The sequence below is a fragment of the Silene latifolia genome, chromosome 8 (assembly GCF_048544455.1).
Source record: "Silene latifolia isolate original U9 population chromosome 8, ASM4854445v1, whole genome shotgun sequence".
Lineage (NCBI taxonomy): Eukaryota > Viridiplantae > Streptophyta > Magnoliopsida > Caryophyllales > Caryophyllaceae > Silene > Silene latifolia.
This window is the reverse complement of record NC_133533.1, coordinates 13,950,824-13,962,183: the sequence shown is the minus strand read 5'-3', so window position 1 is coordinate 13,962,183 and position 11,360 is coordinate 13,950,824. Positions and strand designations below refer to the sequence as shown.

At 36.6% G+C, this 11,360-nt stretch overlaps 1 long non-coding RNA gene across 1 annotated transcript; it reads right to left on the bottom strand.

Moving 5' to 3' along the window:
• Positions 1–7,326: 7,326 nt before the first annotated feature.
• Positions 7,327–7,912, bottom strand: LOC141594146 (uncharacterized). Its single transcript, XR_012522021.1, has 2 exons — positions 7,773–7,912; positions 7,327–7,635 (listed from the first exon to the last, which is right to left on the bottom strand). It is a non-coding gene; the product is annotated as an uncharacterized LOC141594146 (long non-coding RNA).
• Positions 7,913–11,360: the final 3,448 nt, after the last annotated feature.

The following is an 11,360-nucleotide window of genomic DNA, read 5'->3' as shown; positions in this document are numbered from 1 at the left end:
CTAATTAACCTAATTAGTTTATTTGATTCACTAATCTTGTATTTATTTCGTCCTGATTAGTTTTATCCCACGTTTTACTGTTTTTATGACCCAATCACATGTAAATAATCTATTAAACCACTTCCATCCGAGTCAAATATCATTAATCGATCATTACTTTACCCACGAACATTAACAATATGCGGTTCGCTTTATGCCCGAGAACTCAACCAGAAACAGACGCAGACGAATCGCGCGCCTCTTCCAAAGGACGCGCCTGTGCGTGCGCTTTGTTCCGGTTGATTTGTCTCGGACTCCGTTCTGCTTTGACCTAGTTATTAGTTTACGTATTTAATTAACTATTAATCGTATTATCACCTAATAATCTGTTTGTTCATTTATTTTCTTTTATTTTCTAAAATCATCCGTTTTAAGTGTATTTTCGACGTAAATCAATTAACCCATTGTAATTATTGTAATTTTCATTATTGTATTTTATTCTTTATTCTTTATTGTTTATTTGTTTGCTCTCACATGTAATCAACATTAAATTCCTGCTTCGACCTAATTGCATGTTAAACTACGTGTTTCACCGATTTAGTCTAATTCACATGCTAGGATAAATCTAATGGATGTTGCATTGCATGCATATAACCTTCAACATATCGAGTATAGACGATTTTCCCTAATCATTAGTAGAGGCCGCTATCGAGGCGGGCGGGATTAGGTGTTCGATCAAAAGAGCTTCCTAATACGTACCCTCATCCCTTACTCAAGATCTCTGTGAATATCCGTGTTCATTGGCATCCACGAGAGTCATTCTAGACATAGAATGCTAAGGGTAACGAGTTCTTGGTGTTCATGTCACTACTTTGTGTCTTGACATGACACGAGGTATTCGAACGGTTTCCAATTTTCCACAATAAATTGGTGGCGACTCCACAAATGCAAAGCTTGCTCGCTTTTCCTCCTGAGCGACCCCCGTGGGCCCGCGTCCACACGACATAGTCAAATTTCACATGCTAGGATTAATCTATGTTTGTTGCATTGCATGCATTACATCGACGACATATCAAATATGATTAATTTTCCTAGTCAATAGTAGAGGCTGATATTGAGGCGGGCGAGATTAGGTGTTCGAATTAAAGAGCTTCCTAATACGTAATTTCACCCCTTACTCCAGTTATCTCTGGACATCCGTGTCCATTGGCATCTCGAAAGTCATTCTAGACATGGAATGCTAAGGGTAACGAGTTCTTAATGTTCATGTCATTACTTTGTGTCTTTAGGTGGCACGAGTATTCGAACGGTTTTCAATTTTTCCACAATAAATTGGTGGCGACTCTACAAATGCAGGCTTATTCAACCATTCACCGGTTTCAATGCCTCACAAATCGATAACGGCCCATGACGTGCTTTGGAAAACTAAGGTTCCGTGGGAGAAGTGCCGCCGCCTCGAAATCAACGCGCAGGTGGCCCATGTCCACAAAGGGAGTAAAACATCTACTCAGTAATTATTACCCTTATGCCAAACCTATCATCAATGAACTCATTACCCAAGTAATTAACTTCCCCGGTAATTATCACCCAATTAAAATTTACCACTGATTATTCCATGGATTCCAGGCAAGCTCTCAGAATTAAAATGGATGCTGTTTAAGAAGGGAAGGGAGTAATACATGATGAATTTTTAATATAACTCATAATGGTATGCTATACTAAGTGTGGTATGCCGGTTATGTTGTTGAAAAACATTAATTCCATAAGAGGATTATCTTCCGTGATCTGTCTTATTATCAATCGTCCTGAAAATTCATAGTAGAAGGGAAAATACTCACGGTTCCAAAGTCGGAAAAAGGTACTGAACCCGAGGATAGTAATCTTGGGATAGTAATGACTTACTCGGATACAAAGATTCCTTTCGTTCTTAAGCATTGACAATATTCGTTGAGGCCATGCTACGTAGATGTGACAAAAAGATCAGGTCGTGTTGGTTTCAGGTGTCACATTTAAACGGTCTCGAACTCTTTAACCCAAACCCGACTCAATTAAATATCGTGTCATGTTCTTATCGATCCAGTTATATTAATGGGTAATCAAGCCTAAACTCTAACCTATTAATTTCGTGTCATGTCAATATTTGGAAAGTATAAGTATATTTATGTGAGGATCAAGAAAAGTTGGGATTAATTTAGTAAATAGGTTATTCGTGTAGGATTCGTGTATAGAGTGCTCAGCCCAAACCTAGCCCAACTAAATCTCTTGTCGTGTTCGTGTCGACCCACTTGCATAAATGGGTCATAAATGTTAACCCAAACCCGTTAATTTTATGTCGGAATCGTGTCGTGTTTTCGTATCGTGACATTGTTTGCTGGCTCTAATACTGCGCCATGACAATAAACAATAGTTAGTGACAGTCACTAAATCATGTTGAAATTTATCTGCCAAAACCAGTTTTTATTAATGGCCAACTTTATCTAGAAGCGTCAAGAACGACGTCATCGAGAGATTAAGGTTCTACATCGATGATAAAGACCAAATGTATCAAGGCCACAAAAAGGACGTTGTTTACAAAGAAGTTTTCACAACTTACCAAATTAAGATGTCGTATTATATATTTTGCACGAAGTTTTTAAGGATAAGCAGTCAAAGACTATTTCGGTTAAAAACTGATGGTGCTGAGATAATATGAATGGTAACTCTATAATCTAACTATATATCTGAATGTTAGCATACAACTGATATAGTTAAATACCAAATGCCACAACGCTTTCGTTGCGTTTTTGTTATAAGAACTGATGATTAATCTATTCTTATTTAAATTACCCTCGAAATTTTGTTTGCTCTTATTTTTAGCATAGTTTGAATTTTTGTTAAATTTAATAGTTCTCTATTACTAGACCATGCTAACGTACAATAACGTTTTCAGGTGCCATGAAATATATACTACTAACTAACATTATTATACTAACTTCGTTTTAAAAAATGACATAAACTACTAACTGATGTTATCACATATGATACTATTAGGTGCCCGTGCATTATATGTGATAGAATGAGAGATATTTTGATGTGTTTAAAGACTACTAATTCTATTGTTATTCAGTTTGGATTTGATTATGCGAGATGTTTATAAGGAGCAAATACTCTTAATTGTAAATAATCAAGGTAAAATTATATTATATAATTATGATACCTGCTGTTTTTTTGATAACATCATTCAATTTTACGTAGTTGTAAAATAATTTGCAAAACTCATAAATACATGTCTCCGTTATTAAGGGTTCATATTGGGAAACTCCACCATGTTTATAGATAGAGCATTTTGTATTTAATTAAAAATCGGTTGTGCCTGTAACAATGAAAAAGCTAGCTACATATATACTATAACTATGTCGCTTGATGTTATACTAATCGATGACTAAAATTTTATGCTAAAGGCACTAATAATTAATCGGTTATCATTTGCACCAATCACAATTTTTTTATCAACTTAGAATATTATTTTACACATAATCCTAATGGAAGCCCCGTGCATCGCACGGGCTTTCCAACTAGTTAATAAAAAAATGCCACTTTCACGAAGCTCAATCAGTTAAAACTTAACGGGTCAGCGATTTGGTTTGAATTCGGGTTAAAATACGGATTGGATTGCCTAATGACGATAGCCAATTTGCCAGCTCTAGGGCTGGTCAAACAGGCGGGTCGGGCTTGTCTTTGGAGACAAGGAACCCGCCCAAAATAGGAGGCAGGTCGAGCCGGGCAACAAGTGGGCTGGGCGGTTAAATGTTATGGTCACATAAACCCAGCTACTTCACAAAATCGAAGAAACACATACCTCTGATTCTCATATAACATATTGATAGTGGGTAGAGGTCGTCGTACCCAATCAAACAAATTCTCAACTAGTAAGAGTAGTCGAGGTCGAACCACAAGGAGATCAATTATTGAGTACTAGTTTTGTCTTAGATTATAAGTTAGCCACGCGAATCAATAAATTGATTTTAAACTAAATAACTAAAGTACCAACTAACCTAGACAACTAAGTAATAAAGCAAGTAATAGAAATAGTAATCGTCTAAACAATAAAGAAAGACCCAGGATTCGATTTTGTCGACCAACATGTTCATTACTATCATAAATCCGTTAATTAGTCATAAGTGTGTTAAGTGTAAGGGGGAAAGCGCTTCTAATTCGCCTACTAACTCCCTCCCGGGCTCATAATAGGACACTAGTATCCCCAACTCACCTCCCTCCCGGGTTCGTGACTCGGACTCCCTAATTCAATACCCAAATACCCGAGTATTGGTCAAGGTTATTAAACCCGCGTTGATTTCCAAGTCATCCCACTCCCTCTCTCGAGGGTCGATTTCAAACTCAAGATTGAAGACACCCTCCCTCGGTTCTCCCTCTCGGGTTCAACTTAGGTCGACAACTAGTCTAAACGTGGTGGTCTCACTCCCAGCCTAATTGGTTCTCACCAATGGTAGGGTCAAAAGTCAATCACCAACAACAAATAAGACTATAACAAGTCAAATCCTTCAATTTTCCCTAACAAACACTCTGACAACTAATTAAAATGGAATATAATCAAGTAACTTACACATGTCGGAGGTAAATCGAATCCTAGTGAAAATATTACTCACTATTCATATTTAATCTATCACAAGACATATTAAATATTACACAAGATGTGTCATTATCGGGTCGGGTTATTTCGGGTCAAATGATGTGTCGGGTCGGGTCGGGTTTTGGTCTGGTCATTATCGGGTCCGATTACTTTATCATATTACTTCAATTTTTGACCATTAAATTTAGTTTTTAAGCATTATTTGGTTTAATTGCTTCATTATTAAGTCAAACATAACAATCTAATTACAAAATCACTTTTATTTTGATCAATATTAAACTTAATAATTGTCGATTCATCAATTTAATCGGGTCAGTATCGGGTCGGATCTGGGTCGGGTTCGGGTCATTGATCATCGGGTCAAGTCGGGTTACGAGTCGTCATCGGGTCGGGTCGGGTCGGTTTCATGTCACTGGTCATCGGGTCATGTCGGGTTACGGGCCATCATCGGGTCGGGTCTGGTCGGTTTCGGTTTCGAGTTGCAATATTCTCGGGTCGGTTTGGGTCATAATTGATCGGTTTCAATTCGAATCGGGTCAGACTTGCCAGCCCTAGTAGAGAGTAATAGCTAATGGGTACATGACCACGTTTACAAGCCCAAATGAGCAAGCCACATGCACACGTTATCATCCGGTTTTACTTGAGGGCTTCATTTGATCGCTTTTAGTCGGCCCACATAGTTTTCTCTGTTATTGCTCCATTTGGTACCTATAAAATATACTCCCTCCGTTCAATTCCACTTCGCATATTTGCTTTTTACACGGGTATTAATGAACGGATTAAAAAAACTATAAAAAGTACATAGGGAAAGAGAATAGTGGGGTTAAAAATGTTAAAAAAATATAAAGGTGGGGTTTTATGGTGGATTAGTGTGGGGGTATAGATGACATTTTTTGTAAATATGGAGTGTGAATAATGATAAAATGGTCATTTTCTTGGCCTAAAAAGGAAACATGTAAAGTGGAGTTGAATGGACGAATAAGGAATACATGTAAAGTAGAGTTGAATGGAGGGAGTAACGTCCAAGAATAGTACCAAATTAATCAAGTGCTTGCAGTCTAGTGGTAGTCTTGTGTAACCTCAAAGCTTGCAAAGGCAAGAATTGCGAGGTCCCGTGTTCGAACCCACGGATGAGCAATTGCATGCGGTTATCTCGGCGGCCCCAATTGGGGTGGTTTACATGGTCCAGGTGGTGATGCCGGAATGCCTGGACCCGGGGGGATTAAACCCCTCGTCACCAAAAAAAAAAAGAATAGTACCAAATTCCGGAAAATAATATAGAGCGACAAAATTAACATAAAACAACCAATACTCTATTTTATTTAAAAACGAGCGAATTATATTAACTTAAACTATTATTCCGACTAAATAAGAGATAAAATATAAGTTTAAAATACATAAAATATTGAGTTATCACATATTACAATATGTCTCACTTGTGACGGGTCAAGTATCATTCACATGGGTAAAGACAAAAATTAAAGTGTTTAAGAAGTCACAAATGATTTGTCTTATTTACCCAGGTGGGTTTTACTTGACTCGTCACAACCTTGTGACGAATATCGGCCGTCACAAATGAGAATTTGTGAACATATTATCATTAGCTATAATCCTATAACACTAGTTTAGCTGTGCTTTGAGACATTATATATTATTCTCTTCATTCAACTCCAAATGGTACTTATCACTTTTTCACGTTTTTCAACGCGAGTTTTACTTTATAAATATCTTTAGTTACACATTTGTAAAAATTATAAAAGTTTGATATTTTAAATGTACTCCTAAAGACGAATAAAACAAGATCCACATGAATATATTTTATCGCAAATCAAAGAAAAACCAAGATAAGTATGGTCTTTTTTAGTTTTTTTTTTCGTGCAAAAAAAAAAAAAAAAAAAAAACATGTAGCAGTTTTTTTTGGTCAATCAGCAAAAATTAATACAATATGCAATCTAATGCACTCTACCACCTTTTAAGCTTTGAGGATTTATACGACACTACTACATAAATAAAAAAGATCACACAAATGCTTCTTCAGAGTCGACTTCTCAGTTTTCATGTTACTTGCTGACTGCTCCTACCAAATTTCGCCGAATACATCAAATCTGCTCCGTCTCTTGTTAGTTAATTAAAATACATCTGCTTCCTCAGCTAGGATAGGAATTCAAACCTCCGAACTAATGTTTAGTTAATTCCTTAACTATTAGGCTTAAACATCCACTACTACAATAACCATTAAGGAGAACGGTCAAGCACCGTTCTAAATGCGCCTTTCAACCGGCCTGTGGCCAAGCGTTCTCTTAGACATATGAGAACGGTTGGTAAATGGTCAACCCGTGCTCATTGTTATTTCAAATAGCACGGTTGCTAATGGGAACCGCTTTCATTGATATTTCAAACAGCACGGGTGTAAAAGGGGACCGGGCTCTTTGTTAAGGCGTTCTCTTTGGCAGAGGTGTTTGGCGCCATTGTTGAACCTTTTCAAAGAGAACGGGGGATGATACAACCGTCCTGTTTGTTAAGGCGTGCTATTTGATATACCATTTGGCGCCATTGTTTTACCATTTCAAATAGAACAGGTTTAACAATTAACCGTTCTCTTTGAAAAGTGTTTTTTTTTTATATTTCCTTTTTCATCGTAATTCCTACACGCTTGAATCGTATATATAGCTCATATAAGAATTAAACCTGCATTAAAATTCAGAAACTCCAGCATATTTTACGCAACAAATTTTATTAGAATTAACAAGGACAAATCCTTGAAAAAATATACATCGTTTAATGTTTGTAATAGCGCATAGGCTACAAACGTACTTTCATACTTGCAAAATATAAATAAAAATCCTTGAATCGTTATTACTTAGTAGCATGTAATATAAGTGCAAAAATAATTGAACATCAAGAAATTGTAATCGGCTTCATCCACCATTACTTTTCGGCTTAAAATTGAGTGTGAATTCAGCCCAAATATTCCGCACCTTGTCGATTTGCTCAACCGTATATGTCTTTGGGGCGTTAAGCATGAACTATATATATAGGACATCCAAAAATTTAGTTAATACGCTATATATATGACGTGTAAAGTAAAGCAATTAATAAGATGGAGATTATAATAAGCAAAGCGATGAAAATAATTGAAATGAAGAAAAAAAAAAATACATACATTTGGGGTAATATTAATATATCTTCCTTTGACTAGCTCCAACATATATCGACAAATATAATACCCGCATAATACGCTCCCATCAGGCTGGCGAGGACACTAAAACAAAAACCAAACCCATATACATATGTCATATCTACTCTGACCAAAAACAGGCCAAAATAAAGCATGATGCAAAAATGACGAGAATGCAAAGCTTGATCAGGCCAAAAAAAAAAGTCTTTTTGCACAAACCGATCAGGTGCAAATCGACTGCCACCCAAAAAACAAGTCTTTGCATACCGGTGACATGCCAAAATAAGTGAAGCCAAAGAGAGTTACAATCACAGTGGCAGACGCAATTGAGTTTATTAACTTCATACTTTCTATAGTACTATCATTTTCAGGTTGTAAAACTATGGTGCAACTTGTTAACCTGACATTACACTATATGACAGTATACAGTTCATAATTCATGCTTCATTTTATGTTCTAAGATCTTTTTATGGTATAAAAGTAATAATTCCATAATCATTCAATACAATTTTCGACGCAATTTTCATCATGGATTACACAATAGCAAATTCTTTTAACACGAAGATAAAGTTGAATTGCAGAAGTGTGACAGCCTTTCCTTGGCTATTTGTAGGAGCATGTTTTCACTATATTTATAGATTGTATTGGATCCATCTAGACTACTGTTACTGTGCCTGTAATAGAAATCTCCACTACAACACCATGGACATACAAAATCGAGATAATACTCGTAGTGATCTTTATGCATCATTATATACAAAAATACAGTAATATATACAAAGGTAGAGACTCCAAATGATTTGGCATCACTTAAATGAATCTACTTATCATTGAAAGTTTAACACCACAAAGTAGCAATTTAGTGAGAAAGAAGGAGAGACATACTAAAGGTAGCGGAAGTGAAGGTCGAAAACCCGTCAACAAAACTCCCTAGACCCAGTAATGACAGTAGAATTAATCCCATTACCCATCAACATGATGCAAAAAGTCAGGGCATATTCTGACCGTAAGTGCTCAATATGCGGCACATTTAGATGATGCACGCACCAACAGACCAAAATCCATCAAATTTAACATGATTCAACTATAGTCTAAGTAGTCTATCAGGTGACAATATAAAAGATATACCTTAATTATTCTCCAAGTAACTGGTTTTGCCTCGAGCCCTGCTAGTGGATCGATAGAGTTTCTTTTCTCGAAGGCTCTTTTCTCTACTTCTGTCGGCGGCTTTTTAGGAGCCTTCCCAAAATACTCAGTTATGCATATGCCATCAGGAACCCCTCGCACACGGCCACTATGTTCAGGTTTGCCGATTGCCTTAGCTAGTATATCTTCTCGTCCCTTAGGCTTAAATGTACCTACCTCCACCTCTTTTTCTAGTTCTTCCTACACCCATTCATAATATTATATTATTTAAATACATATATAGTTGTGTCAATTCCTAGAAATTAATAATTTTTGTTTTAAAAATTGAAGAACTTACAATTTTCGTAGCCACTTCCTTGTAATATTCGGTCAGGTCTCCATTATTAGGCGTGTGACCCCTTAGCCAAGTTAAGTGCCGGTCAACTTCCTCCAATATCACTCCATTTTTGGCAAAGTCTTGCTTCTACAAAAAAAAAAATAAGATTGTCAAGAGTATAGTAAAACCTCCAGATTTAAATAAATATAAATTATAAAGGTATGTCTAGGTGTATGTACTTACGATTTTAACTTCAATCCCACGGTAACCTGCTCGAGAGCCAACGAACCTTGTCCTATTCATACAAGCATTCTTCTTGTTGTTTGCACTTATTTCCTTACATTTTACAACATATAAAGTAGTTAGAATAATTATATATAGTGGAAATGTCTTACGATATTTTTTTGATAAAAACTAAACAAACCTAATAAGTGAATATTACCTTAAATGCCTGAGTAGTGTGAGATGCCACAAACACATTCCAATCCTCAGGTGTTATTGAGTCATACTTTTTTGTTGGTGGTGTCCTCTGTATTGCGCCTGTTTCGTCGTATAGCCACTTACAGACTAAGGTGCATTTCCACTTTCTCCATAAATTCCCAGCCTTTATGAGACACAATCAATAACGATGCGATAACGGTGAAAGCGCCCTACACAAATGACAAAGTTTGTCACCAGAGCCTAGTAATTTATATATCAAAAGCGCCCTACACAAAGGCTCTGGCTTGGCACCAAGCCTATGTTGGCCTGAGTATGAGAAAGCCATCAAGCAAAAATTTGGTAATATGCATGAAGACCCTATGTCTGAATTACTGCAACTCAAACAGACTACCTCTGTACAAGCTTACCATGATGAATTTGATGTCATGAAACCGAGTATGTGATGGCAAGTTACTCTATTTAAGCTAAATGAAGTAAACAAAGACACCAACAACAAACACAATAAGGAGAAGTTATCCTTATGTTGTCTTTCGTCTGACGTGACCTATACGCAACCATACATAACAGCTGTGATAATAGATTTACCTCTAATTTTGTATCACGTGTGATAACTTCCTCAAGGGAGTATCAGCTTTATAAACCAATTAATATCCCGTGGGTAATTCGGTACCACCAACCTCTAACAACCAGAGCATACTTCATCAGCCAAATCCATATGTGGAGTTTTGACTGTCAAGAACAGTGCTTAAGCTGTTGAACTTTGTCACATACATAACATATTTAGAAAAAAGGGCAAACAGATGAACTTAAGGACAAGAGTTGAACTCTCATTCTAATAATTTCAGCATAAAATTCAGCTGCAAGCAGATGATACTCTATGTAGCAAGTCTTGTGTATCACCAGATGAAAAATTACCTGACAAACAACTGTTGCACAGAAACAGATCATATCACTGCAAATATTTAATAATCTAAATCAACTAAGATAAGCAATACTGTCCACTGTGATGCTATGATCTCACTGCATGCAGGGTTCAAGCAGCTAGAGCAAACCCCTGGCATAATTGTTTAGAAAGGGAGATATGGGGAAGAGCACGTGACAAGGCCATCTCAGCAACCACAATCATCAGATAACCAAGTCAATTAGTCTATTTAAGGAAATTATATTAGAGCACTGATTATCATGAATACAATATATTAGAGCACTGACTATCCTTACTATTTTATGCATAGAATAATCAAGTCAATTATCAGATAACCAAGACAATTACTGACCGTGATACTATCCAAAATTTCTTGCTTCGTGACATCATCCACATGGTCCCACGTTTCCACTATGCAACTAACATGCCTCCGAGTAGTAACGCCAACCCAGCTACTAAACTTCCCAGCATACGTTCCTGTAGGCAATCTATGCACTTTATCCCACTCTAATTCAATTGGGTTCTTCTCCTTAAGTGCTTTTGAAACTAAGGCCAACTCTGTTCGACCCCTCTCCTTAGACCTTCTCTTCCTCTTCTTGCCTGAGTCATCAGAGTTAGTATTGTGAGTTCCTTTACACCTCTGTGAGCCCATCGATCAACCTGGCCTGCATTAACAAATTACACACTCATCAAATTCTGTAAATATATCAACATAAATAAGACGTGATAATAAATATATTATAAATTC